At 33.4% G+C, this 23,239-nt stretch overlaps 1 protein-coding gene across 3 annotated transcripts in view; it reads right to left on the bottom strand.

Annotated features, from left to right (window-relative positions):
• LOC141456979 (uncharacterized) overlaps positions 1-23,239 on the bottom strand; it is a 300,169-nt gene that overhangs the window by 224,899 nt on the left and 52,031 nt on the right. The window lies entirely within an intron of this gene.

Here is a 23,239-nt window from a genome sequence, read left to right as displayed (position 1 = left end):
AGAACATCTAAAGCTCTTAACATTTGATTTTTCTTAAAAAAATCACTGGGAAAACGACTTATTTCCCGATATTCAGAAAAATACTAGCTTTACTGCCTTGGCAATATTTTCAGTAGAAAGGGGATGAAAAAATACATAAAAATGGCCTATCGCGTGCTCTTCTTTCTCTTTGATAACAAGTTAAAAAATTAAAATATGATTAATAAATACCAGATTTTGAAATTGCCTAGCACCTTTAATTTTGAAGATATCGAATTGCGGTTTCCGGTTTCTTTCATAAATTTTTATACTCTTTAAAACTGTGTTATGAAAATGGGGGTCAACTGCGAACCCTCACTTTTGGTCGCGCGTCAGCCGAGTATGCGGGCAGGAATCTAAAATCAAGTCGCATATTCTGAAACTAGAGGTGACGGGCAACAAATTTTTCCTCTACCATTTTTTGCTCAGATTAACCGTTTAAGCATGAAATGCATTTGAGCCGTCTTAAAATGAACACCCTGTATAGACGTATGCAAAAGAGTCACGGGCAATAATTCAAGAAAAACTTCAAAACTCATTACAAATGATCCAGTCTCTAAGTAGGAGACTTGGCACATTTAATAAACCTTTCGGACTGAAATAGACTGCGCACATATATTTTCTACTCCAACAAAATAATTAGTGAGATTACTAAGCAAGCTAGAATCTAAAACTAGCCGACTGCAAAAACAAAAAGCTAGTTAACTATACTTACAGAATGTTAATTTTATACTACTTTTTGGTATCGTTAGGCCAGCAGGCCTTTGTAGTTGTTTTTAATTCTCCCAAGCTCATAGTTTTGGCGGTTCACGAGAGAGTGCGCATTTGGTGTATTGCCAATACCAATCTCCAGTAAACAAGTTGTACATTTGGCGATTAACATTGATTGTTTCTTCTAAAAATAGATTAGTATAATCAATTATGTTTTACTTCTTTCATTTTACTGATATTTATTTTTGTTTATGTTTATTGGATAATTACAATTGCGCTAGCGTATTAAGAAAATGTTGTTACAAAATTTACACAATTTGAGAAACGGAATCATCTACGATGAATCCCATTAGTTGATCACTTATGAGGCACTCTTCTACCTTTTGAAAGGAATTTGATTTAGACAGATTTGTATAGCTCAAATGGATACAAAAGGAATTTTGCGTTTTTTATGAATAGTCGAAGAATTTAATTCTGCCAGTCTACATCGATGTCAGAAGGCCTAGATACAAACTTTTTTATTTCGTTACGCGACTAAAGTGTATTTTTGAAATCTTCTAACCAGGAGTATGTACCTATCGATGTACAATACCCTGCGTTCAAGGTTTCAAGGTAAATCTTTTAAAAAGATAAAAAGTCCAACTTGGCGCACACTATACCCTGGTGGAATAGGAGTACTGATAAAAAGGGCGGATGCGAGAGTCTGACGTTTAAAAGTGAAGACGATATACTTATATTGGTCTGTGATAATATTGGTAAGTCGTTGCTATAACCGGAGTTCTTAAGGATGAAGATGTGACTGAAGAGCAGCCAGATTGATATAGGGTCAATCTGTGTAGATAGAATGGCCGTAAAAATGAGCGAGCTGTAATTGGAGGTGTGGATTTTTAAGTCGGCCATGAACGCCTAAAAATAGAGGAGGTAGACCATTTTTTTCAGAAATCACAGCAACTATATGTAGAGAATTGGATTAATTGAAAATAAGATCAAATAGCGAGTTAGTGCTGAGTACAATAGTTTTGAGTTTACGCAGAAACTTTTGGCCGTAAACGGTCGAACGCAGAATACTTATTATTAAGTTCTACATATGCGGAAAAAGATTTTCGCAGAAAGATCATTTTTTGAGTTGGAAAACGCTAGTTTTCTCAAAACAAAGAACAAACTTAACCAAAACATGGTTCTGACCAAAGCATCAATAATAATTATTCATTTCTTTGATAATTTGGGCTGAAAAATGATCACCAATCTTCTTGATCTATCTACATTTACCTGTAAGCCTCCTGAATACAATTATATGTAAATAAGGAATACATGTTCAGGTAATGACAATATTTTACACACAATAACGCCTTAACAATAATTATTCATGAAAGGAAAGAATACATTCAATTCCACAATAATAGAAATGTGAATCTATCTTTGTTTGTTACAAAAACTTGGATAAATAATAAGAATAACGAATACTTGGATAAAGATCTCGCTGTGTGGAGTCTGAAAGTCTGAAATTGGAAATGACAATAGACGCTAGATCGATTTATCATATTATAACTGTCTGAGTTTTTCTTTAATTCGTACATCAAAGCCATGAGGAAAACATCGCTACAGTCTCTGCACAAAACATTTCCAAATGAAACCAGTACTTAAGCAAATGTATGGTTGAATGCATTTATAAGACGGTAGAATTTCCTGTGCAGAGAATAGCTTGAATTCAAGACTACTAGGAGAACTTAGGACAACACTGACGAGGAGATGCCTCCAACGGTTGAGAAGCTAGCTTTTTAAGACACTTTAGAAGGAAAGAAGATTAAGCATTCTTTTAATATAAAAAAAGTAAAGTAATGTCTATTTTTTCAGGCCGGCTTTACGTCCAACTACCAGTTAGGTGTCGTGGATATCTCTTCCCTGGTCTGGGAGTGTAAAAAGACTCTAGATCAACTGGCTCGGCACAATAAAGTCTGACTTGAGTGGGTGCCGGGCCATGCGGGGATTGAGGGGAATGAAATAGCTGATCAGTTGGCCAGGAATGGAGCTAATACTCCTTTCATTGGCCTGGAACCAGTCTTGGGGATCACCAGTTCATGAGGCTCTCAGAGATTGGATCTAGAGAGAACATGAAAAGTACTGGGCGATGCTTCCTGGGGTCAAACACGGCAAGAGTGTTATGCACTTGCTGTGCAAACAAAGAACCAAAGTAACTACTAGGTTTAGGCAGGAATCAGATCACTCTGATCACAGGGCACGAAAGGTTCAGAAAGCACCTGCACAAGGTAGGGCTTATTAGCTCGGAACCGTTGTGCAGATTGTGCCAGGAAGAGGAAGAAACAGCCTCTCACCTGTTATTCGATTGCGTTACAATCGAGAGACTGCGCTACGAAATCATTGGTACCTTGAGACCAGGGGAGATTGTAGCGCAGAAGGAACTAGTAGGGAAAGCCCTCAACCTTCTTAGAAGGGAAGGTTTCACCTACTAGACTCAAGGGAAGGCACAATAGGCCTCTTGGTGGCTGCAGTGCCGTGGGGCATGGGTCCCGTCCCGCCGTGTAAAATCTAAAATCTAAAAAACTCTAGGTGTCGTGGACGGAAGCGACTAGCAAACAACTTTACTGTAAAGTTCTCATATTAATCATTAAATAAAATTCAAGGCCTAGACCGGGGAATTGAACCCACTAAACCAACAATACATCGTCTCTAAACTGTCATGCTACCGTGGAGGTTCCCTTAAAGTATCACTTATACGACCTCATTAGCAAAGTTATGTAAATAGGAATTAAAAATATTATTGAAATTTGAAATTAGCTGAATGACAGGTAGACGGAAGTGCCAATTTACTTGGATAAATTTCAAGATAAGTATAACAAAACAAAAAGTACTATAAAGTATTCTAGTTTACTGCTCGTTAAAGTTCCGTTATTAAAATGTGAAATTGTTAAGCAGTTGATAATATGAATATGTTATCGATTTTACATTCTTTTATGATAACTTTTTATAATAAATTTCTTTTGCATAACATTATTGGATGTAAATTTCTTTTGCGTAACATTACACGATCATTGATAGATAAATACTAAAATGAAGTTTTAAGAGTAAGGCTGGAAACATAGTGGAGCGGCGATGATAGCGAAGAGCAAAGCGGCGAAATCAAACACAAGTAAACATATGGGACCGCGCATAGTGGCGAGCAAAGCGAAGATAGAGCAACGCTATCTATAGAGAGTGGAGCAAAGCGTTATGACATGTTTGATTTCTTCACTCTCATCGCGCTCAATTTGTAAAGGTTATTTTTCAAAGGTTATGGATATTGATACATTTATTGGTTTAGTTTGTTTAAAGAAACCTCTGTGGGGCCATAGTATTTGTGAAGCTACAATAGTTTTTAACAATTAATAATTAATAGTTTAAATTAATTAACAATTAGTAGTTAATGGAGAATTCAGGTAATTTTTGCTACATTTAATTTGGTTCTCAATCCCTTAATGCTAACTTTCATCTAAGTACTAGGCAAAATTAAATTACATTTTCACGTCCTACTACTTCTGATCAGGACGAATTCTCCAATCCTTCTTCTGTAGCGTCGTACTACTCCAGTTTTTCAGATGAACAACATTAATTTACGACAAATCATGGAGTAGTGATTTAATAAAATTATTGTTTCTTTTTAACTGACTAATTTCTTTTTATCTGCATATATTTCTATTTTGTTTTTATTTATTCTTTTCTAACCTTAAAGTAACTGCTAGGATTAATGGGGTTATACAGATTTGTATTTAGTTAATTTTTCTATATTGTGCCTAACTTTTGTTGTGAGTTGTATTATTCAAAAACAATAAAATTTGATTTTGATTAATGGGGTTACACTGGGCTAGTATATAATCAAATGTTGTTAAGACATTCGAAAATACGCATGAAACTTGCTAGGATGCTCCCGAAGTTGTTGGTACAAGTAATGAAATTCACCAAGTTCATTTCTAGACTTATTTATGTCATGTACACTGCAGCTCCTACTACTAAGCTGCTGCAAATACCAAAGTTTCAACGAAGAATTTTCATATAAAAATAGTTCGCGACAAAAGGAGAACGCGACTAAGCTCGTCACTATGTGCATGCGAATCTTTGCTCGCTGCTCGTCGCTCTCTTTGATCTGAAGCAGCTATCATCGCCGCTTTGCTCGCCGCTCCACTATGTTTCCAGCCTAAGGTTTCTTATTTTAGAAAAATTCATTTAAAAAAAAACATTTGAAAAATGTAAAAAAAATAATAAAGTTTTGCAAACTACTCGTCAAAACAACCTAATATGTCTCCGTCGATTAATTTCCATCAAATTTATTTAAAAGAGAAGTACATAATATAAATTTATTATATCTAAAAAAACTAATGTAATTTTATTAATTGTAATATCGATTAACCGTCAAAGTGTATTATATTTTGTAAAAGTGGCCATTTATTTGACAGAAGAGGAGGTGAAAAGATAACCAACAAGAATAATTATCCCGCGGGAATATGGAGGTGGATGTCACTTTGCCGCCGCCGGGCCGGCCGCTGCCGTCTCCATCCTAGGGTGACGTAACCTTTATATAACCTGACAGCCAACAGATAGCGTGCCGGTCGGGCCTCGAAGGTCCATTTTCTGTCAGCAGAATGATAATGCCTCCTCCATTCTTAATAATGAATTTACTAATGAACTTCTAGGTTTACCCCCTACCTATTTCCTTATTTATCTAAGTCATAAATAAATAAATAACGTTTTCAGAGCTAGTTAGGATATAATAGAATACATTTGGTGATTTTAAGTGATCACATTACTTTATTTGGTAAAACAGCTTGAGAAGGTGCTTCACTAACTTGGAGTAAGAAGTAAGTACTCAGGTATAGAGACATCCACAGGATCGTTAAGATTAAAAATTTGATCGTAGAAATTCCGTAGAAAAACCACGATTGTAGATAATCTAACATACAGAATTACATCAAAGAAACAGTTAAAAGGAATTCGCAAAAACTCTTAAGTTGAATATTCGCCCCTAGAAAACATTTTATTCGTCTGTATTTCTAAACAGATTTCAATTCAGAATATTCCAATCACTTGGTGTAATTGGTTTATCTTTCATAATTATCACCGAAGTCGGACTGCAGTAGTTTTAGAAACAAAATTCTAATTTTTATAATTAATTCGTTCGTTAAAAAACAATCTGGTTAAAGAACAGAAAAACATTGAGCGAATAAATAGGTAATTTTGTAAAGACAATTGATTAACTGTCATTGGTTTCAGCTTCTTGTCAAAATTCCAATATAATACATTCTTGCATGATCGTTTTCATGGTACATAAATAGAGGTAGTCTATTTCTTATTCGTGTATTTTTCTTTTAAAGGTAATCATAATCCGATTTATCAAAGTTTAGAAATGAATATGATGTAGTAGCTCTATACGTATACTCGTATACTATCATATTCAATAAATAATACATCATAAATACTGGTAATATCTTGCCTCCAAACTCCACCACTGTAACATAAAAATCAAAGATCCACAAAACATCAAAATTTGATCTTTAGCTTAGGAGCTAACACCGGATGCCATAGTACGGTTTTTTTTAAAAAAACTAGTGAACAGGGAAATATCACTTTATTAAATCAATTTTTCACTATTTTAGAATATTTTCGCCAACAGTTTTTCCGATTTTATTTTAACTTTGTAAGTGATTACAAATAATCCAAAACTTTTACTTGCATTATCTTTCCCGAAAATTTAAAGGAGGAGGGTAAATTCTTTCTAAATTGATAAGAATTAGGAGAGAGGGGGCACATTTGAACAGGGGGAACCTTTAACAGTTTTAATTTCTCGCCAAATATTTAAAACATTTATCAATGGGATTGAAAAAATAACTGCCATTTCAGTCTAGCTAGTAAAGTTTATTTTGCCGAGCTTTCGACCTAGGGACTAGGTCATCTTCAGGGCTGTGGAACATATTTACAGTTTGTTAACAATGATTCTATTGAAATGAGTATGTATAATGTAACGAAATTTACAAAAATTATTTACCTAGTTTAGAAAGTAATACTTTTACATTTCAGGGTTGGTGTGTCTTCTGTCTTGTCTGTTCATGGACTGAGTGTGTACTGAGAATTTTAATGGCATCATATTAATAAAACATTCGTTTAAAACAATATTACTGAAAAAGGGGATCAAATAATTTACTTGAATTCATTTCATTTTAGATATACTCGTATATTTGTTCATGTGTTCTGTTCTTATATTTTAAAGAAAACTTCCCTTTATTAACGAACAAGTTCGTTGCTTAGATTATTTTCCATTCTGTTACGCCTTGATTCCATAAAAGTTATGAAATATGCAGTACTGGATTATGCACAGAGATTTAACAGAATTGCTTATTGAAACAGAAAAAGACTGAATGCATGCAAGAGATAGAAATGCCCAACTTTCAATTGGACTGTAATCTCTACTTGGGGAATGTTGCATTGAATTTTGAAGAGATTTCGTTTCAGTTTACTTTGCTGATTATATATGTACATCTGTATTATTTGCTTACTTGGTTTTCTCATTTTGAATTTCATTACTGATGGGCTTAGCAAATATTCGTCCTTTAACGTACACTCTAGATACAAGCAAAGTTAACTTAAAGCTAATGAACATATTTTATGTCAACAAATAGGAACTAATTACTGTTTTACTACCTTCGTCATATTTCCTAAGAAGTACTGTGATCAGCGAGTTGAGTACGGTGTAGAATTTAAATGAGATTGAGGTACAGTAAATGGATTTTACAAAATCCATGATATTTCATTTTTGTATAAAAACTTGTTAAGCATTTAAACTTCTAAGATCAAATGAAACAAGGTCAAACAATAATCGGTAAGCAAGGCTGAAATGTTGTGAATTTAGATCCTAAATCTGGGGCTTAACTATAGTAACTTACAACTTTCTTAGATAACATAACTTTTAATAGTTGTAGAAGATCAACGCTATAATGGTACTAGAATCCCTCTACCATTACACAAACTTATCCCAACAATAACAGCAAATGAACACAGGACAAATAAGCTGTGTTGAACAAGAAGACTTTATCCATAATTGTAGCGATAAGAGCCAACCTCTTTCCAATAATGGTTTTAGAGACAACCCTTTCAACGATATTCTATATATATATACAGATATATCTCAGAAAATAATTTCTTATCACAAATTGCTAGCTGAGTGAACGTCACGTACAATGTAGAGAAGTTCTTTTAACAAAATGTAACGGAAAATTGCAGGAGACGGTAGGTACGCATATAAGGAGATATTTTATTTTTATTGGATCCCAAACAGCTGATGAGTTCTATTGAAGGAAAAAAAATTAAATTTTTATCAGCTGCCTTTAAATAAAAGTCTATAACAGTTACAAGATTTTCCTTTACTTGTCATTCTTAAAATTCTAGTTCCAAATTTTTCTTTAAACTAAGTACTTTTACTATAATTGTAAAGATATTGCATTAGGTACATTATACTTTTCTTTTTTTCATTTAAAATGATCTGTTTTTATACGGCAGCATCTCAACAGTGAGAACATTTATTTACAGCAATTTCCATTAACAAAATGATTACGTTCAATAAAGGTAGAATGAGATGTTAATTATTCATATTATCTTCAAGTTATTGGTTTTAACCTATCAAAGCAGGTGTTTCTGCTCTCTGTTTTTCCGTAAATAGTTTAATTTTTCGGAAAACTGATAGAATTGTATTGAGCACTTCTCCATATTGGTTTAGAAAAATCATCACAGCGTTGGAGAAGTAAAAATGGATGTATTAAGATTGATAGACAAGATGTGATGGGTAATTCTCACTTAAATCTATACAAATATTTCTTAATTCCCTTTTGTAAACGATAAGTTACAATTTTGTGAATTGCAGTCTGAATACTAACTTTCAGAATAAATAATTGAACTAATCACGGCGAATAAAATAGAGCTGTAAGGTTCAATCAAACCGCACCAATCTCCAAAGAATTCAATCTCTACAATCTAGAATACTTTGATCCACAGTAAACGTCCCTTTTTATGTCTCTAACCTGGTTCCAATACCCGCAGATCTTAGCATTCCTTTTATCACCCAAGTCGCCAAAACCTGATACAGGAAACTCCATTTCAACCTGTATTCACACGTAAATCATCTAGCTCGAAATCTTTTCTTCTAGAACTCTTCCTGACATCCCAACAAGAGTGTCCTCGTGATCACCTCTCTAGTGAAGAGAGTAACTAATAGTTGAATGTATTAGTGTTATACCACTTGGTAACTTTTCCACTCGTTTGTATCTACTACTTTTCAGCGTTATCATTTTTGCAGAGTCACTTTTTACCTATTAAGAGAAAATATAAAATAGACACCACCTTTCATCTCATGATTTTATATAAAAATATTATGAAATCAAATTTTAATTCTATTAGGTAGGCTTAATTTGTCTGAGCCTTCCAACGACACTAGAATGTAAAGCATTAGAGTATTTCAGGTGATGTAGTCAACGCTGTTCTCTTTACTAACAAAACAGAAGCCAATCAGTCCCCAATTTCTGAACACATGGGCAACCAATGAGAGTTGAACTTATTTATACGTTCAACAGAACTTGTTCTTTGACCAGTGTTTTAATTAAATATGCACACTTTGTGGCAGTCACTTTCGCGACTCTAACTTTTACTTAATAGAAAGTAAAATTTATTTAAAAAAACGTGTTAGAATTTAAAAACAATAATGAAATTTTCAGACGTTGATTAAAATTACATAAAACTAGGTACAAACAAAATTCCAGCTAACAAAGTCGAAAATTAGCTTTTTTCTAGGTTTTTGTTTTATACACTGGGAATACTGATCAACGTTTGAATATTCATTTAGGTTTTCCATTGGAATGTTTTCATTACAAATCAGACCAAATATTGTTTTAGTAAAGAATTGAAAATTCCATTTTGATAATTAACTTTTCAATTGCTGCAAGAAGATTATATTTTTCTGTGTGATTTTCTTAGGGATTAATCATTAAACTTTATATTATGCAGAGATTAAAAAATTAGTGATAAGATTTGTAGTTACAAAGGGATTTAAAACAACTCTTAGTTTCCTAAAACAAATTAAAGTAACAAATCGGACGGTTACATGAAGGGTTCGTGATCGTGAATAGGGTTAAATCTATCAGTCATATTTGTCTGCACTATTTATTCAGACAGATTCTTCGCGTTTTTTTCTAAATTCTCTTATTTTTTAAGCACAAAAGTTATAAATTAGAACTAAATTCAGGTAGGCAAAGCTTGTCTATGAAATCATGGCCGTGCAAGAAAAATACGCGGAAGGGAAATTATTAGTTATCTCAAATACTGAGATTTCTCACTAAATTTAATGTAAGAGTTTGAGGCACGGTTTGTGAGTAGCCAGATGTGAATAGTGAATTAAGCACAATAGATTTATGATGGTTGCATAATAATCAAATAAAATTATCAAAGTTTTCGAGATAATTTCGACAAAGAGAAAAAAAAACAACTCGGTTTTACCCAAACTTCCGACTAACCGAGACTCATCCCTTTGGGAAAGAACCAATACAATTAATATGCAGAGGCAAGCTTAATATTATAGTTCTTTGAGATCGCTCCAACAAACTGGTTAAACGTCAAGACTTTAGGTAGGCTGTCAAAATATGAACTTAAAAGAAAAACCTTATTAAAACACATTTTGTACAAAAAACTCATTTTCTCCGATTCGTAAAAAGCTAATCGGTAGAACCATTTCGAAATGCCTAATTCTGTTTTCAAATTATGCTGCACAGATCCATTTGTGAAAACCACTGTGGGGTTACGGTGAAAAAATCAATTATTTCAAACTATAAACCTAGTATATCTATCAAGGTGAATTAAAACATTTTTGGGCAAAGGCATTTTGGGCTTCAAATGTCACAAATAACTCTTAATTTATTATTAGTTTGCTCCACTTCTACCCAAAGGCTTCATCTTAACTTCTTCTCCGTTTTAAATTTCTTTTTTTTTCAGATAATGATACGTTCCAATTACAACCTATTGCAATAATTAAAAAAAAAAAGAAATTCACGTCTAAAACTATTATTTTGATAAGTTTCCAAAACAATAAAACGAATATCTAAGAGCAAAAAACAAGAGATTACCCGAAATGCAGTTATATTATTAGGAATCGATAGTGTTCATGACGACTTGCTGAAAGTGAGAGGGCGATGAATGAATTAAAGCCTGATTTACTTGATTAAGGGCAATATCTAGTAGCCATGAAGCCCACAGCAAGAATCTAATTCTCTCCAAGCGAAAATCGATAATCAATCAATGTTTAATAAAGTGTGGACACAGAGAACAATCTAATTCCTCTCTTAGTTAGAAATATCTCATTCACTTGAACAATTCTACGCCCAAACCTGCCCACGTAGAATTCTCTCTTTCTCTAGCTTTGTGAAAAAGCTGACATTCAAGGTGATTGTTCCAGTCTGTGGCGATAATGGTAAAAAAAAAAGGTAACCTTTTGTTTGTGAAAAAGTAACGCAAAGTGGGCGTTGTTTAAACTCCTAGAACTGGAGGCGGAAAATGAAAGAATTTCCCTTTTAAAAGAAACAAAAAACTTCTACCCAGTTTAGATCATTAAACACTTTGTAGGACAACCCTCTACAACGGCAAGTCCAAGTTTATTTGGCAAGGTTTCAGATCCATTACATTACCGGCCAAAAGTCCTGCCAAATCTGCCACGCTCGCCGCACAAATCCTGTAGTCGTACCCCCACCTCACGACTCAAACCTCTTTACATTCAAAAAAATTATTGTGTTCAACAAGCAAATAATTGTTAAGCAACATATTTTAATTGGCTTGATATAATATTTATATCAAGTAATCATAAGTTAATGAAGTTATTTATCAACTTAAATTTACTGTTCTTTTAACCTTTCACGAGTTCTTTAAAAAATTGTAGTAAGAGATAGCCAGATTTTTTTCATTTCCTGTCAATTTAAGTATATTTTGCAGGCCAATTTTCAATTTGGTATTTGTTATTATTTTAAATCATATTGGACAGATTTTTTTGCCGTAATTCCATCGTCTGATTCTATTAACATCAACCTCCTGCAAATGGGTTTGTGGCTTGCAAAAAGTAATTTCTGTAGTATATTTCTGTAGTATTTTCTTGAAATAAAAGGGTTCTATTATTAACTACAAAAACAAGATCAAATAACACTAACTGTGCGAGTGGTTAACCTTTCATTGCTGTCAGTTATACGTAAGCCTAAACTGTTTGTACGAAAATTATTCAGTAAAGTTTCATATGACTGGTGCTGCAAACTTGAGATTAATAACTAACTTGAAATTCACATTCTGAAATGATACTAGCTGTTGCTACGTCAGAGAAACACTCATAAGCTAAATGTATAAGTTATGTATAATATCTAAGTTATTTATTCAATTTCCTAGATTTATATAAATCCCTGTGGACTAAGTTGAGGATATAATACTGTATGTATACAATGTTATTTATTTATTAACAATAGATTTAACGCTTATAATGAAAACCCGCAACGAGAACATCAGTAGATTGTTTGTCACATATATAACCAGTACTGGTTCACAGACAAAATTATTACATCTAACTAAATATATGTCCTAATTAGCGAGCCAAACGGCCAATATTTCTTGGCGGTCCATTCCACCAGCACATTGCCAATTTTCAACTACACTAGCCGCTCCGGATAAAAAATAGAGTTGACAATTTATCAAAAAGGGCAATTAGATTTGTAAACAATAGCTTTCATTCATGTCTCTCTAAAAAAAATATATTTTACTAGTATTTTGGGCCATTCATTTTCGCGCTCCTAATTAAAAACATATGAATTCACTCGCATGACTTGCTCTTACGTAAGTAATACAAATTTTATTGAAAGGATTCGTAAGTACAAATTAGTTGCCTTCAATAATATAAATTACAATTAATATCCAACTTCTAAAATTCATTGGATTTATGTGACGATTTAAATGTAATGAAACTTTTTGATAATTGATTTTTACGTTTCAATGATGCCTGATACCTGAGGGTAATTTTTTTTCTGATAAACTACATGGCAAATGCCTCGTGTATCTTGGACATGATGGTATGCTTGAATGAGGTGATAAATGTTCAAGATAGTGCTTAAAGTATCGAAACAGATGAGAAATGGAGTTATAAGCTAGGGGTTTTTCATTGTTTTCCCCTTAGTATAAATATAATTTAATAAATTTGTTGTAAGAAACTATGTCTGGAGGTTATAGTACTTAACTGGCACTCCAATGTATGTATTTTGTATGTGAAATAAATTTTTTTATCTATCTATCTAGAAATGGAGTTACTAGAGTCATTACTTAAAAAAATGAGAGAGCTTATATCGTAGCCATCATTTAGAATCAAGCAAAAGTGTTTTTTGAAATCTGGATGGATATTCCCCAAACATTTGGAAGTTTTTTTGGGGGAGGAGATATTTACAATAAGGTAAAAAGACTAACCTTACTTTAATTCAGAGAGACTTCTTTGTCGTCTTTCTAAAGGTTCATTGTTTGGAATTCGCTCAGAACATACAGAGATACATAAAAAATGTATTCTTCTAGAAAATAGTCTAAAAATTTTAGATCCCCTTACACAGAGATACATAGATGTTCCTTTGTGTCCCACTCTTGTAATACATTAATGATTTATTTGAGATATTAGATATAATCTAATGTGATCTTTGAACGTTTAAGTCTTCAGTTTTTGAAGTAATTTCTAGAGAAAGATTGCATTTCAAAGTTAAGTTTGCTGAATCGATTTTTGATGAGTCAAAAAACGGTAACAAACTGTTTAATGTTGGTAACAATTAAATTTACTCAAATATTCGGAGTTGTAAGAAATATTTCGTGAGTTAGAGGCTTGAGAACAGCAGAAGGATAAAGACGTAAGAATGTTTCTTAACGTAAAGTAGTTTCAAACTAGGGTAACAGGCCATCCAATTTCTTTGTAATGAAATGAAATAAATTCATCAAAGAATAATTTAATATAGTGATTTAAATATTAATAAGACATTCAATAATATTGTAGAGCGAACAAAAAAAAAAAGATGAGAGAAGCTGTTTTATAATTCTGATGAAGCTGTGGTAATATGATAGGGCGAAAGAACATTGTCTGCTCTCACCGCCGCTACTTACTGCTGCATATAAGCAAATGGGGAAGGAAGCTGTTACCGTTTCAGCCGTCCCATCGGTAGTTCCTCCGAACCAGCGCATGTTTTTATTGCATAACTATTTTCATAAAGGGCATTTCGCGCGCCGTGACTGTATTGCCTACTAAGGCACTTTATTGAATTACATGCCGTTAAAGGAAGTGGAAAAAAAGGGCTGATACAGTTCAAATATGCACCACAATATGCACGTAGTATCGAATATGTTAAAAAAAAAGTGGAAAAACATTTTGCCTTAATATAAAGCAAATTACATAATAACTTTTGAAGGTATAATGTGAACGAATAATTAATTCTTTGTATTATCTTTTATGTTTAACGAATTATTTTAAATCTTTTATTGAATTTACAACTGCAACGAGATTGTTGCAACAAGTAGGTAAATGTGGTACCTGATTAAAAAAATAACACGTGAAAACATACGAGCGGAGAAGGCACCCAGCAGTGTCACTCCATTACCTTATGCTCTGATGAAGTAGATCGCGAGGCCATCTTCTCTTCAATCTTCTTGGAGGATTACCTGGTATTGCAGAAGAAGATAGTTTTTCTATTAGAGGGTTTAGGATGAGCTGCTGTAGAGGAATGAAATTTGAGAAAACGAGTTTTAGTAAGATCTTTAACGAAAGAGATTTGTGAGGTCATTATGGATAGTGAGGTTAGAAATGTAGAACGGAGCGTTAAGAGGTTTTCAAAGTATTTTTGACTGTAATGCCTGGAGGCGTAGTGAGATGGAACGCTTAGTTGATCCCAACATACTTCGATGCCGTATGCCCAAATATGTCGCAGTAGCAGAAGGTAGGAGTCTTTTGTTATGTTAGTTAAGTTTAGATCGTTTGTCAAGTAGTCTGGCGAGAAGTTTTGTAGCGTTGGTTAGTTTCTTGTCTTTTCAGTCTAGTATGGGGAATTCCATGTCAACCGTTTGTCTAGGTACAGTCCAAGGTAGCGTACTTTGACCACAGTTGGTACAGGAATTTGGTTCATGAAGATGGGTTGTAGGATTTTTCATCTAAGAGTAAATACTATAAATTTTGATTTCGTAACGTTAGTTTTGATTCGCCATTTGATAAGCCACTCCTGTAAGTGGTTGATGTGTGTTTGAAGAGCCCGCGTAGCAGTAAGATTTATTTTTTTAAAAAAATCTTACATTTGCAAACGTTTTTATTAAACAATTTAGTTTATTTATTTTATAGCCTTTATACCCGCATTTGCAACTACACTTCTAAATATTAAAAAAGTAATAGTTACTCAACAAGAAACTTGGCGTGCCTTGCAGAATATTACAGACTATTAGTAACGAAACAACAGCCCTTACTCAGGTTGTCCTGGCCAACTAACTGTAAGCTCATGAACTGATATTTATTCCTCCCTTTGGGTACAGATATGAGCCCCAAAGGAGCATTTAACTTAGCCATAACTTGGGCCAGTTCTACTAAAAATAAGTAAAACAACACATGCATCAAAGAAATAGGTGACTTTCATTAACAAGTGAAAGCATTGTTTCCTATAAACCATTGCAACAATTTGGAAACTTTTAAGAATAAGAGAGAGCAAACTTGAAGAGTGAATATACGTTGCAAGATAATGTAATCCTTAATGCATTTGATAGGGCTACTCAGAAGAGCTTTCTGAAGATTAAAGAAGAGTCTACGCCTCAATTAGTTTCTTGAAGAAAAGAAATCAAAGAATGAAAGCTATGCCGAATTTGACCATTACCGCATTTTGACATTGAAAAAATTAAATTATATTTGAAAAACAACGTCACACCTTTCTTGAAAAAAGACTGCACTCTAATTGCAGAACTCTGAACTAGACGATAACCATTGACGAAGAAGAGGGAATGAAATTTCTTCGTGAGAGTGAACCGAACAGTTGGTCTGGAATAACTTTATTGTCGAACTTACTTTTTAGAAAGCTGCCAGAAATAATTACTTCGAAATCCCTTCAAATCTACTCTTATCAAGTCGGACCATACCTGTCACAGAATGTTTACAAAAATTCATCCATTACGGATAATGGATGAAGTAGTATGGATTTGTGTGGTAATTCTATTTTATCATTTTGCGAGATTTGTAAAAAAAAAAAAAATATTGTTTACAAAGTTCTGTAAAAGCTTCCAATTCTGTGTGAATTTCAGATTATTTTAAAGCGCCACGTTGTCCCTTACAGACAGTATTAGATTTCCAAAAGCTACTGGATATTACACTGAGTTGATCTCCTTTGTTTACATACATTTTATATGTAGATCATGGTAACATCATTAATTTGATGTTATCAGCTTTCAGAATGATATACGCCTGAATGCATAAATTTCACTTAAATAGAACCATCAATTTACTTTTTAAAACAATAAATTTGTTTCATTTTAGTTTGTAACAATAATTTTAGTTAAAAAAGTAATTCCCGACTATCAGCTTGGTGGTATTGGAAGATAATTCTTTGGGATTCAAAACAATATTGAGAGGAAAAACTATTATTTGAAATATTGAATTGTGATAAATATCTTAATAGAGGGATGCACTTCTTGTACTGGTTGTTCCATCTTCAGATGTTCATTTCTGTCCATTTCTTGTTTTCCTAAACTTCGTTTCTCTCTTGTTTTCTCCATTTTAGTTGGCATTGGAACGTGGGGCGGTTCCTGTTCCCCAAGGCACCGCAGCTTTCATTCTGTATAGAAGCTGAATCGCTTGAATTTTTCAATCACTGGCAACCTATTGAAATTCTTATTCTTTTATCTGATAATTGCTCTTTTAATATAACTCTCAGTATTTCACTTGTCGTACAAGTTGATTTCTGATGCCAGGATTCTTAACGAATCTAATTTTCAGATTCGTAAAGAACTTTAAAAGAATTTAAAATGCAGATACGATTTTTTTGCTCGATTTCCCAATGGTCCGTGTGTTGGACGTGCATATTTCAATTTCAATTTGATAGTTCGAACTCCTAAAAGTGATGTCACAGTCAAGATAATGGAACTGTGCCATTAGTCAAGGAAATAGTGTCAAGTACAATTTTGTTTCTAACTGAACAAAGTCTTACACGATTTGCTGAGTGTAGATCATTTCTGTTTTCAGCAAATAAAGCCGTAACATCAGCAAAGAGTAAGAAGATGAACAATTCACACAAGTGTTGAGATTTACTAATGATCTTTAGCAAGTCTGAATAGTGTCAGGTAGTCCAGTCCAGGGTCGAATTACCTACGAGTATTGCATGTATTCACGAATGAAAGTGACACCGCTCTCTCAGCCAAACACATTATTACTTTTACAATTTTACTTTGCTCCTTCCCCTCAAAACTGTAAAAGGAGGATAATTTTGTAGCATCTTATTTTTTACAAATCTCCTTTTTTTTCAACAGGAATTTTTCCTCTCCAAATGGACGTATTCCTATCAAAATTACAAAGTGAACAAACCTCTATATCTCCCTTCGTATTGTTCCAATTATAATGACTTCTTTACCAAATTATAGAGAAAAGTAAGCTCTATAACTGGTATTAATAGCATTGTTTTAGTGATAATAGTCAAGAAGATTTAGAAGGTTAAATTTTGGAGGTATCGTAAATACTTCAAATTTCAAACCTCGACATCTCTTTTCGTATTGTTCATATTTTAATGAAACCTTTACTGCATTTTAGAGAAAAGTTAGCTCTGTAACTGATATAAATAGCTATGTTTTAATGATACTAGTTAATGAGATATAGAAGGTTAAATTTTGGAGGATTTGTAAGTCGTTGAAATTTCAAACCTCTATATCTCCCTTTGTATTGATCAGATTTTAATGAAACCTTCACTGAATTGTAGAGAAAAGTCTGCTCTGTAACTACATAAAATCTCTTAATTTACTGAATTAATAAATCAATAAAATTGAAAAACAATACGAAAAAAATGTTAATATACAAACTTTACTCTTACAAACATTGGCATAACTATTATAAATTAAAAGGGAATAAAAAATTAGCATTTACAAATTTTGGAATTATAAAAGGAAATCTCCATCGGTATCTATATTGTTTTATTACGTAATATTTCTTTCTGCATTTACCCTCCATAAACTAAGTCTTTTTTTAGCAATGCACTCCAACATAATCTTTCTGAAATACATTAGTTCACAAAATAATTTAATTCTTGGTTCTCTTCACAGCAGACTTTTTTGCCGACCGGTCCCTAGAAATCTACTTTTGGTTCTAAAATCTGCCCAGACAAAAAGAAAACACCAAAACAGAATTTCATTTAGTAATGTGATTAATGAACTCGTTTCGTTTATAGTTAAGATACTTGGAAATAATAATCATAAATTCAAATTTTCTTGCAGTTAAAATCCGATCACCAAATATTTCATCGTTTAAAGGTTGCATCAGCACCAGCAGATGGTTGTTGAATACATTGTATTTACCGCCTTATATATACGCATTGCAGGTTTCCATTTATAGAAAGAGAAGCAAGAGGAGAATTTTGCAAGCAGAGAGGTCCGACGTTTAGATCTTGGCAAAAACAAGTGAGTAGCCCTTTTTATATATATTATCGGTTTAATCAAATCTTTTTTATTACCGTTATTCCAATTAGTATCGTGTATTCTAGAAAATAACAGAATAAAGAAATAAATAGGACATTGGTGGCCTGAAAAGTAGACTCGTAAATTTTTTTTAATGGAGACAACTAACGAAATAAATTTCAGTCGAAAAGAAGTTAGACAAGCAAAGAAGAGCCAAGCACATTTCTAAATAAGGTGTACAAAACCGCTTTCAAACTATTTTAAATTTTGTTCTCAGCCAGGAAAATAACAATTATAGAATGATGTAACAAAGTAATCCTGAAATAAACACATCTTGTTACATCAAAATTAATTTAAATTTCAGTTTTGATTGATCACGCTGCAGGAGATATCATAAGTGGTTACGCTATAAATCAAAATAAGTGAGTATAGAACTCAGTGGGTTAATGAATGAAAATTAAAAAAAAACATTCCAATATAATTACGTATTATTTTATAGTAACTATCATCAATAAAAGCCAGTTTTAGTGACCTAGTTAAAACTAGATATATGTCAGTATTTTAATCAATAAATTCTACAATATAGATCATGTATTATAGTACACGGATACTGTCTGATTCATACAAATAAATAGAATACGAAGGCGAGATCCTATAGGAAATGAAGATTGCCTTCCTGATACGTGTACATTAATTAAATGGTGAGAAAGCCACAATCTTATGGATATATCCTCTACCACTCGTACTAATTATATTTGACAGCCTTTTAATGTAAATTACTATTGAAGTATGATAATGTATAGCCCAGCTACTACTATGTAACTCATACCCACTTGATGTAGTAGATCCTGTGTGTTATCTTTGTAAATTACCGTCTATTGTAATAAGCACTTGTTGTAATAGATTGTTAGTCACTTGCATTGTCTAGTTTGCATTTATAGATCGATTTCTTAAGTAAGTTTAGTAAACTTAGTGTCAGTCAGTCATTTTGGGTTACCAGATAACTTACTTACATTTGAAAGTGATAATTTTCTTTTTATATTCGCCACGTATTCAATTTTCAGTAACATTATGAAGGTTTTATTCATGAAAATGGCGTTTTTGGGGAAAAAGTTCAAGTACCCCAATCCAAAGGAGATCCAAATAGAAGTTATAGAACCACGCAAGTACTCCCTGTAATGGACTTGACTAGACTAGTTGAATTATTTTTTTTTTTTTTGTTTTCTTTTTTTGGCATTGGCTTCCGCCATACAGCCAGCATCGTCTAGGTGCTTATCACTAGAATATCACTCACTCTCCATTCTTACCTACAAATACATTCGCTTCACACATTCATCATTCTACTATATACAACTATTTACATAAACTACAGCTAATGGATGGAGCAGCCCTCTGTGCTCCTGCCATCCTTCTCGCTTAACCAAAATTAAAATCACGTAATCCTTCTCTAAGCATTTTGTTCCATTCATTCTAATTCGGCTATAGCTTCTAAATACATTCATATTTCATTGCTAGCTCTGCTATCGACTTAAGCACATAACTGTTGGTGGAGAATATAATGTCTTCGTAGCGAAATGGTGCATCTAAATACCTGTATATGTCGTCAAACATTCGTTTCCTTTCTACCACATAACGTGGACATATCATTATTACATGTTTGAAATCTTCCTCCTCATTGCAATCTACGCAAAGAGGAGAGGACCTTTTGTTGATCCTGTGTAGATACGATCCGCACACCGCGTGGTTCGCTCTCAGCCTGCTTATTGTCGTAACAACCCATTTATTAGTGACAGTTCCCTTAAACCATGGTTGTCTAGGTAACTGATCTGCCATAGTTTTATAGAATCTACCTTTATCACCATTATTGTAATCTGTCTGCCATTTTTGTAGTGCTGCTTTTGCAATTATACCCTTGATATCGGTGTATGGTAATTTATAATTAGCCATTTCCCCACTATTGGTGGCTTCCTTTGCAAGTGTATCAACAATTTCATTCTCTTTTATACCTCAATGACCCCTTACCCACAAAAAATTAATGCAGACTCCCTTCTCTTTAAAAATGGCAATAGTTTCTACAATCTCTGCGATAATGTGATTCATTCCTGCAGACTGGTTGTGTATATGTGATAATTTACACAACGCACTCTGGCTGTCACTAATAATGGTATATTTTTCCTCCGACAACGAATAAATATATTTTAAAGCCGTCAAAATAGCAATTAGCTCCGCTGTATAGATGGACGCCTCATCTTCTAATTTAATTATCGTAAAATAGTTCCGAACCGGATCATACACAGCACTTCCGACTTTATTATTGATTTTGGACCCATCTGTAAATAAACGATATGAGCCCGGATAATGGGAAGAAATGTAATCTTCGAAGGCCGCGGTTCTCATCTTTTCCGGTACCTTTATCAAGTCGAAGGAAGTGTTAACACTTAATTCGCTCAATAAATGTTCGTATTTTAAGTTGTACACATCTAACTTATTATTCGAATATACCTTATCTCTAAAGGTAGAGATTCTAATAAAACTTTCTGAGTAAATGGGGCCTTTCTTTTTTGTCCAATATTTGTGAGTGAGGACTTCGGTATTTAATTGGCTTTTTGAATTATTATTTTTTGGATTACTTCATTTGTTAAAAGAAACTAATAAAGAGTTGAATCATAATTAGTTCATCATAAAGGTTTGAACCAGACTATACTTAAACCTTTAATTAAAACAAAAAGTAATAGCTAAAATAAAGAAAACCAAAAATTACGCGCTAAAATAAAATTTATTCGTCTAGCAGACGAATTCGATAAAGACTCCTGTTTTAACAGCCAATTTAATCGTAATAAGAACAAAATAAACTACTAGATCTATATTAACTAGACAAATAACTGAAAACTATTATGCTACAAATATATATATCTATATAATATTAAATTTAGCAACATCTTGGTTTGATTCAAGCAATAAAGAGAAACAAATTTAGTTAAATGTTCATATAATTAATCTTATCAAATTTATTGTAGACAATTTTGCGAAGGAAAGCTGGTCTACTGTACGCTTGTATTCATTCCAAAAAAAACCGGTGGCACGCGTCTTGCATAAACATGAATATCAGTTTGCTGGTGTAATTAGACGATGATTTAGACCAAGGTATGCCATATACTGGGCTGTGTGCCAGTTTAACCACAAAAAACAGCCAGTAGGGTGGGACTAAGATTTGGCACGGTGTAATAGATCTCGAACTACGACTACTGTTTGGTCTAACTATGATACATAAAAATACTGTTTTATTTCCCATTCGCTATTAAAATATAAATAATATATAGATGAATTTAAGGAACGTGTCACTACGATCAAAAACCATTGCTTCTATCCCATTTACGGGTAGTTCTTTTGGTTATAACCCATGAGGTTTTCTCTTCGTCGCCATTCCCGTTTTTTCCAGGCTGCTTCTCCATCCTCTCCCCTCTGGCTTTCATTCAAAAAACAATTGGGGTATCCGACTCTCGTCCCATCCTTTTCAAGCGACCGAACCATCGAAGACGTTTTACTTCATTGGCTTGCAAGATATTCTTTTATTATTTCCATTATCTCCCTGGTGTCAATGTTACTAGTCCTTCACAATTAAATATCCTTGCTGATGTCCAGAAGTCTATTTCAAAGGATATTAGTCTTATTTTGATCATTGTTATTAACTGCCTAGGTCTTCGAGCCATATATGTCCCAAAATGAGATCCCTTGAGGTGATTTTTCAACTTCGGGAAGAGAAAAAAGTCACAAGGACTCAAGTCAGGCGAATAAGGAGGCTGAGAGGAGCCACTGGAATGATTTTACTCGGCCAAAAACTCGTTTATTGAAAATGCTGTGAGACAAGGAGCCTGGTGATTGGTTTTTACGATATCCACGGAATCGTCCATAAAGAGTTTCTACCTCAAGATCAAACGGTCAATCAACACTTTTACCAAGAGGCTCTTGAAAAACTTCGAAAAAGGGTCATTCGTGTGAGACCAAACATCAAGAACAAGTGGGTGTTGCATCACGATAATGCTCCTTGTCACACAGCAATTTCAATAAACCAGAGTTTTTGGCCAAGTAAAAACATTCCTGTGGCTCCTCTCAGCCTCCTTATTCGCCTGACTTGAGTCCTTTTGACTTTTTTCTCTTCCCGAAGTTGAAAAAAATCACCTCAAGGGAACTCATTTTGGGACAGTCGAAAACATTCAAACGGCTGTAACCGACCAAGCTGAAGGCTATTACAGTATCGGAGTTCGAGCACTGCTATGAGGAGTGGAAGAAACGTCTCCAGTCCAGCGCTGCGTGGTTTCAGAAGGAAGTTATTTGGAAGGTGACAATTTAGAATTGTAATTCTTTTTGAATAAAATTTTTTTAAAAAAATCAGTCTCATTACTTAATTTATAGACCTCGTATGATTTTATTTTTAAATTGGTTTTGAATAGTAAGCAATGAACTTTGTATTGCCCTAATACAGTGATAAGAATTAAATTTACCTCGATCGTTTAGAATTTGAAGAAAATTTATGAATTAAAAGTTCGCTTTGTAAATGGTTATCAAGCCTCGAAGTAGAGAAAAATGCAAAACAGATAACTACGATTGGGGAAACATTGCATACTAGATGACATCGATAAAATTGGCTTGACGGATTCAATATTATTAGTAACAATTTTTTTTTTAATTAATGATCTTTTTAATGATGACCAAAATTGAGTGGGTGTACTTTTAACACCAACAACCCTCCACATGTACAAGCCTCTAGTTATGAGTCATCACACAGCCCATAACTTTAATT

Source organism: Rhodnius prolixus, unplaced genomic scaffold, assembly GCF_049639745.1.
Source record: "Rhodnius prolixus isolate KJV_2025 unplaced genomic scaffold, Rpr scaffold_10, whole genome shotgun sequence".
NCBI classification, from domain to species: Eukaryota; Metazoa; Arthropoda; class Insecta; order Hemiptera; family Reduviidae; genus Rhodnius; species Rhodnius prolixus.
The sequence above is the reverse complement of the archived record's forward strand: the minus strand, read 5'-3'. Positions and strand labels throughout refer to the sequence as shown.